Consider the following 7,062-nt stretch of genomic DNA (forward strand, 5'->3'; position numbering starts at 1 on the left):
GTGAGTTCAAGACCATTATGGGCTACATAGTGAATTCCAGGTCAGTCTCAACTACATAGTGAACTATTTTACAAAACATTCTGAAGACAGAGCATTTTTTAAGACTGCCAGTTAAATAGAATTGTTTCATATCTATGTCTTCTTGTTTCTGTAATCAAGTATAGTACTCATCACCTGTTTTCAGATGGTGCTGTCAAACAACCAATTGACCAAACAAGACACAAGGTAAGTTGAACCTAGTTTCTAGAAAATTGCCCATGTAGATACCAAATGGAAGATACCAGCAACAACAAAATAGAATATATTCTATGAACAATTGCTATAAATAATTTATTTTTAGGTGGAATTAATAATTTATAAATGATACAAATGTAGAGAAAGATGCAAAGCAATTGGTTTTTAAGCATTTTTCTGTGTTCACAGAAAGAAGGGTACATTACCTTACTCAATCCTGAAAATTCCTTTAAATGAATTCAGATTTCCCAAATCACTTTCTCCTAGGTTTCTTGAGATATACAACATTATATTCCAAGGAATTCAAAGGCCATAGCCAAAAATATAATAATGTGAAGTTCAAAGTTCAGGAGAAGAAAACAAGGCTGTTCTGTAAAAACCAGCACGGGATGGCAGTTTGCCACAGTGAAAAGGCCCTCTTGCGCCCTCTACAGATTCTCCCTGTATACTGCATTATGACTCGTTTTGCAAATGGTGGCACTGTCATTTAAACTTTGTATTTCAGAGTCAATTGTTTAAAGTGTACCAACCTGCTGTACAAGTTCTTAGAAGAACAGCAATTCGCAGCTCCCCACTTTCCCCCTCTTAAAGAGCAAAACATATTTAACCCTTTTGCCAATTCTTTGGATACTCCCCCACACACACATCTAAATCTCTAACATACTACAGGTATTTCCTTTTTTTTTTTTTTTTTTTTGGTACTGGGGATTGAACTCCGGTCCTTGCGCTTGCAAGGCAGGCCACCGAACCACTAAGCTAAATCCCCAGCTGGTATTTCCTTTTTTAAAATCTCATTTTAAACACTATCTGTTGAAGTCTCCAAGAATGATGAAAGTAAGCTTTCTCCATAAGCCATCTCACTACACAACCTCCTAACCTCCCTAATCCTCAAGAGTTTATTTCAGTCAATACTCAATGTTTTTCATTATTATGAAGGCAATTCAGGTTTGATCCTGTTACATCTGGTAGGTCTGGGGTCTCGGGGTCCCCAGACTCACCCTAGCTGGATTTATTTCTCTCTCTCTGTGGTGTAGAAAGGAAGAAGAGTCAGAGAAGACCAATGCAAAGCAAAACTTTATTGCAAGTATTGTAAGAAGAGATACAAAATGTGGGGCTGCAGTCTACACTTTATGGGGTAGGGGTCCCATCTCCACCCCCCTCTGAGGGTCACTGCTTGGTTTTTGGACTTGTTACTAGGGGGCTAGGTTTGGTGGGCCAAAAGGGGAATTTTAAGGGGAGAAGTAATTACTTGGAGGAGAGGGGCTTACGTGAGACAGTGTAGCTATACAGAAGTAGATCTCAAAACCATAGGCTATCAGCTTGGCTGCTTGCTGAGATGCCCCTCCTTTCCACCCCAACTTTTTCATTTTTGCCATTATGTTAATTTCCAAAACTTTTTCTTTTAATCTAAGTTCCTCTGAATGCAGCACCTGAGACTAAACTATGTACACATGTACACTTACTTGTGACTTGATCCCAGTAGCAGGTGGAAAGGCTGGGGAGTTGAAGAGCTAAAGAGAGAAAGAGTAACAAGTAAGTTTTCAACTCGGCCATTCCCTCCACAGGTGGTGCTTGGCTCCTTGGGACCTTGTGAGTTGCTGCGCAAAGTGGGTTTCTGAACTGTTTCACCCAGGTGACAACCTCACTGGTCAAAGGTGACTTCACGGGCTATAACTTCCCTGTTTCTAGGTGAGGATGAACACCAAGACTGATGTAAGGCCCAAACTGAAGGAACAGCTAGGAGAGTGAGTCAGTACAGCTGACTGCTGTGTTCTATGGGCTCTGCACCTCCAGATCCAACCAGCTCCAGGTTAGAAACATTTGGAAAAAGGATTGCATTCTTGTCATTCCCTAGCAATGCAGTGTAGCAATCATTTGATAGCATTCACATTGTATTAGGTATTGCAGTAATCTAGAGATGATTTAAGATATACGAGAGGATATGTGTAAGTTATATACAAATATTTGGCCGTTTTAGAATAGGGACTTGAGTATGTATGGATTTTGATATCTGAGGGCATTCCTGGAACTAGTACCAAGGGACAAATGCACAGGGAAAATCGAAATCTTTTTCCTTTTGTGTGTGTGTGTGTGTGTGTGTGGTACCGGGGATCAAACTCGGATTCTTGTGCTTCCAAGGCAGGTAGCGGCACCACTGAGCTAAAATCCCTGCCCTTTTTTGTTTTTTTGAGACAGGGTCTCACTATGTAGTTCAGGCTGGCCTTGAACTAGACAGCACAGGCTGGCCTTGTACTTGCAGCAGTCCTCCTGCCTCAGCCACCCAAGAGCTGGGATTACAGGAGAGCCCACCATGCGCAGCCAAATGCTTTTTGTATGACAGAAATTATCTGTGGTATCTGAATGATACCCCCACCCCCAAGACATCCACGTGCTAATCCCTGGAAACTGCTAACAATACCTTAGATCCCCAGGGGCTATGCAGATGTGATTAAAATGGAGTTTAGCCTCAGTTCTGGGGCAGGCACTCTGGTTACCTACATACAGGTGGGGTGGGGTGGGGCAAAACAGGAATTCTGCAAAGGAGAGGTGACAATGTGGAAACTTGAGCTGAGGAACAGGGCAGCCTCTGGAAGCCAGAAAAGTCTAAAGTCGCCTCTCTGGGCCTCCAACTGGCCCTGCCACACCTTGACCTCAGCTACTCATTTCTAACATGTGGCTCTATGACAGAGTAAAACGTATCTTGTTTGAATTTGTTTAAGCAACAACACAAGATGAATTGATTTCCAGAAAGCCAAAATGGCATTCATATATAAAGATAAAACTATGACAAAAAGAGAGAAATGGAAAATAGGGGAGGGAGGAGGGAGTGAAGAAGGGAGGGGACTGGGGAAAAATGAGAACCAAGATCTGTCACGTAAAGGTGCACAATCGCAGTGACGAGTGTAACTACTGCGTACTTCAAAAGTATCAATAAACAACAACCAAAAAAAGGTGAACCATAACAGAAAGGAAGAAAATGTTTGCAATATATTTAACGAAGAATATTCAAAATATAAAGAAAATCCTATTTTTTAAATTTAATGAACACCTAGATTTACCATGTCCTGGGCACTGTTGCAAGTACTTTACAAACCTTAATTCATTTTCTCTTCCTGACAACTCTTTGAGGTGAACATTATTGCTATTTTACATCTGAGGAGATTGAAGCACTGAGGCTAAGGAGCTTGTCCATGTTTCCAGGGTCCCACAGTCCCCAAAAGAAAGATTAAAATTTAAAATTCAGGAGCCAGGAATTTAGCTCAGTGGTTCCGCCGCCTGCTTCACAAGCACAAGGACCTGAGTTTGATCCCTGTTATCAAAAACAAACAAACAAACAAACAAACAAAAAACATTTAAATTCAACTGAACAAGCCCTTGTAGAGACAGCACATTAACTCAAGGCTTCCAGAAAGAAACACCAAAATGGGCGTAGGGCTACTGGCAGCGACACCTGGAAGGGGAGGGCAAGGACCTGGGCCAGCCGCACTGGCAGGGCAGCCTGGCCCCGCCCCACACACCCAGTGACTGGCCGGCAGCAGCCCGGAGCCGTCGGCCTCAGGTGAGGACTGAGCACGCCCGCAGGTGCAGCAACTACAGCCTTTCCCGAGCTTCACAGCAGCTCCCCTCCCCCGCTTTAACAGCGCGTGGCGGCGGACCGCAGTGGAGAACCGTGCTGTTTTAATGCGTGTGCTCACCACAGTGAAGACGGTGAATGTAGCCATCCCCCGAGCTTCAGACCCCCACCACAACCCTTTCCAGCCACATCTTTCCTTCCCCAAGGGTCCACCGAGCTGCCGTCACTACACTGCAGATTCATTTGTAATGTCTAGTTTTATATGAGTTAAATCATTCAGTATGTACGCTCATATCTGGCTTGTTTCACTCAGCATACTTGTCATGGTTATCAAAAGTAGTTCATTATTTACTGACCAGTAGTATTCCCATGTATGGGTACACCGTGACGTTTTTCCCAAAAACCCGAACTTCTGGTTGTTTCTGGTTCTTGGTTATTGCAAATGAAGCTGCCATAGGGGCTGGGGATTTAGCTCAGCGGTTCGGTGGCCTGCCTTGCAAGTGCAGGGACCTGAGTTCAATCCCTGGTACCAAAAACAAAAAAAATGAAGCTGCCGCAAACATTCATATGCAGTCTTTGGGCCCATTTTCTTTGGCTTAAATACCAAGGAGGGAAACGGCTCGACCACCCAGATGTATGTATGCCTTAAGATTACTCAAATATTTCCCACAGTGGTTGCACTATTTTACATTCCCATCAGCAGGGTACAAGGGTTCTGTTTTACTCCACATCCTTGTCAATATTTGGTATGGTCATCTTTTAAATTTGTCCTTCCAATAGGTGTGTGGTGGTACTTGTGATTTTAATCTGCACTGAAATGTTGAACATCTTTTCCCATGATCATTTGCCATCTGTTAGGTTTCCTGTTTTAAAAACTGGGTTGGTTTGTTACCAAGTTTTGAGAGTTCTTTATGTATTCTGGATACATGTCATTTCCCAAATATATGCTTTGTAAAGAAATTTTTTCTATGTGGCTTGTCATCTCATTTTCTGAATGGTATTTTTTTAAGTGCAGACTTTAATTTTGAAGTCCAATTTATCACTTCTCTTCCTCTCAGATTATAGTATCTCTTTGGTAATAGACTTTTCAGAAGTTTTGTAGCTTTGCATTTTTGAGAAAAGAATTTACATTTAGAGAGGAAAGGGGAGGGAAAGGAGGAAAAGCAGAGAGAGATGGAAGGAAAAGTAAAGCAAGAAGGAAAGGGATTAACCGGTCTTGTCCCTGATCACCTCTAAATCTTCAGAACTTCTGAGTGACAAAAAGCACCTTTGTTATTCATGGCAGCTCCCAGGACCATGACTGAATTCAAGTTAATAACTGAAGATGGGGAATAGTGATGCCAGAAAGATCACGATCATGTGATTTGAGTCTGGGATTCAAGCTGTGACTATTAGCCCATTCTCTGGAGAGGGTGGGATGGAGATTGTGTTCAGTCATACAGCCAATGATTCAACTATGCCTACGTAATAAAACCCTAAACCCTTGGTCAGTCAGTACGCTCCAATGCCTTCAAAGGGTAATCTGTCCTGAGGACACAGCTGATCACTGAGGACCTCCAAGATTTCACTGTTTCTCATGACACGGCTGGTACTCATTTGTGCCTGTCATAGTAAAACAGTGAGTACAGTGACTTCCTGAATTCTACAAATGAGTCGAGTACGCTACTCATGGCAAGGTAATGAGAATACCCAAGTTTGCAGCCAGCTGGTTGGAAATGCAGTGCCTTGGGAACCTCAGGACTCAGCCTGTGTGTAAAGGAATCTTGTGAAGACTACACCCTTAGCTGGTAGACTGTTCATCCCTGATGAATATTAGTGTTAGAAATGTACTAGTTTGCAACTTGTAAATGTGGATTTTTCTGCTGCTTCAGATGTTAGCTTCTGCTCTTGTGTAAATTTTTTGAGGTTGGAGCCCAGAGCCACATGCGCTAGCTAAGTGCTCTACCACTGAAATACAATGATCACATTTAGAATTGTCTTGACAGGCTGAAGACCCTCTTCTCCCACTCCTGCCCCTAACACTTGGGAAGGAATCCAGGGTTTTCAAACTGAGCTATAAACCCAGTCCTTTGAGACAGGCTCTCACCAAGTTGCCCAGGCTGAGACTGAGCCGACTCAGCCTCCCAGTCTGGGATCACAGGCATATGCCACCACATCAAACTTGTTTCCTAGCTTTGGTTCCTGCTTTTTTGTTTTTTGGAGTGGGGTGGTGAGACAGGGTCTCACTATGTAGTTGAGATTGACCTGGAATTCACTATGTAGTCCAAGCTGGTCTTGAACTAACAGCGAATTCTCCTGCCTCAGCCTCCTGAGTGCTGAGATTACAGGCATGGGCCACCATACCCGGCCGTTTTTGTTTTTGTTGTTTTTTAATAGGGTCTATGTAGTTCAGGCTGGCCTCAAATACTTAGCAATCTTCCTGCCTCAGCCTCCCAAGTGCTGGGAATCACTGGCATGTGCCAGCCACTATATCCAGTGTTTTCCTTTTCCTGACTTTGGGTTAAATGCTTTTTAATAATTTTGTCTATGGTCTTTTATTATATTCTTTTAAGAGATTCAAATGCACATTCAGGTTTTCAGTCTACTTAAGTACTTTATCACAAGTGGAGGTAAATTTGCTGTGGATCCCTCTGCCCTTCCCTCTTTTTTGGGGAGGGGGGAGTTCAGACAGGGTCTTCTTATATAGTTCAGGCTGGCCTGGTCCTCAGGGTGATCCTCCTGATTCAGCCTCTTGAATGCTGGGATTACAGGTGTGTGCCACCATGTCCAGCTGCCCTTCCCTCTTTAAGACTCTGGAGAACAGTTTAAGCCCAAGCGACTACTTCTGTGGCTCCCCCTAACTCCTGCATACTTCCATTTCCTTGTGCATTTCCCCTTCTGTTGAACTCTGCACAAAAATTCTTAGATACATCTGCTGGTAATGGCTTCTCATCTCACTCAATCCTTGAATGGCTTTGTTTCACGCTCACTTCTGAAGGATATGGTATGCCAATCTATAAATAGGTATGCAATCTTGGATTCACAGTTCCTTCAGCATTCATAGGATGTGCTCCTTCTTTCTGCATCCATGACTTCTGAGAAGAAATCCAGTTATTCAAATGACTGCTTCTTTATATACAGTAGATCCATGAGTTATGAAGGACCTGACATATCACCTTACAAAGTCTTCAGTTACAACCTGAATACCAATCACTTGTGCTTCCAGATGGTCACAGACACTTTTTTTTTTTTTTTTTTTTTTTTTTTTTTTTTTT

At 42.8% G+C, this 7,062-nt stretch overlaps 1 long non-coding RNA gene across 1 annotated transcript; it reads left to right on the forward strand.

Moving 5' to 3' along the window:
- On the forward strand, positions 1 to 2,330 carry LOC104875066. Its single transcript, XR_783921.2, has 3 exons — positions 1 to 40; positions 160 to 225; positions 1,800 to 2,330. It is a non-coding gene; the product is annotated as an uncharacterized LOC104875066 (long non-coding RNA).
- Positions 2,331 to 7,062: the final 4,732 nt, after the last annotated feature.

Source organism: Fukomys damarensis, unplaced genomic scaffold, assembly GCF_012274545.1.
Source record: "Fukomys damarensis isolate Sample0158 unplaced genomic scaffold, DMR_v1.0_HiC HiC_scaffold_11, whole genome shotgun sequence".
Classification (NCBI taxonomy): Eukaryota; Metazoa; Chordata; class Mammalia; order Rodentia; family Bathyergidae; genus Fukomys; species Fukomys damarensis.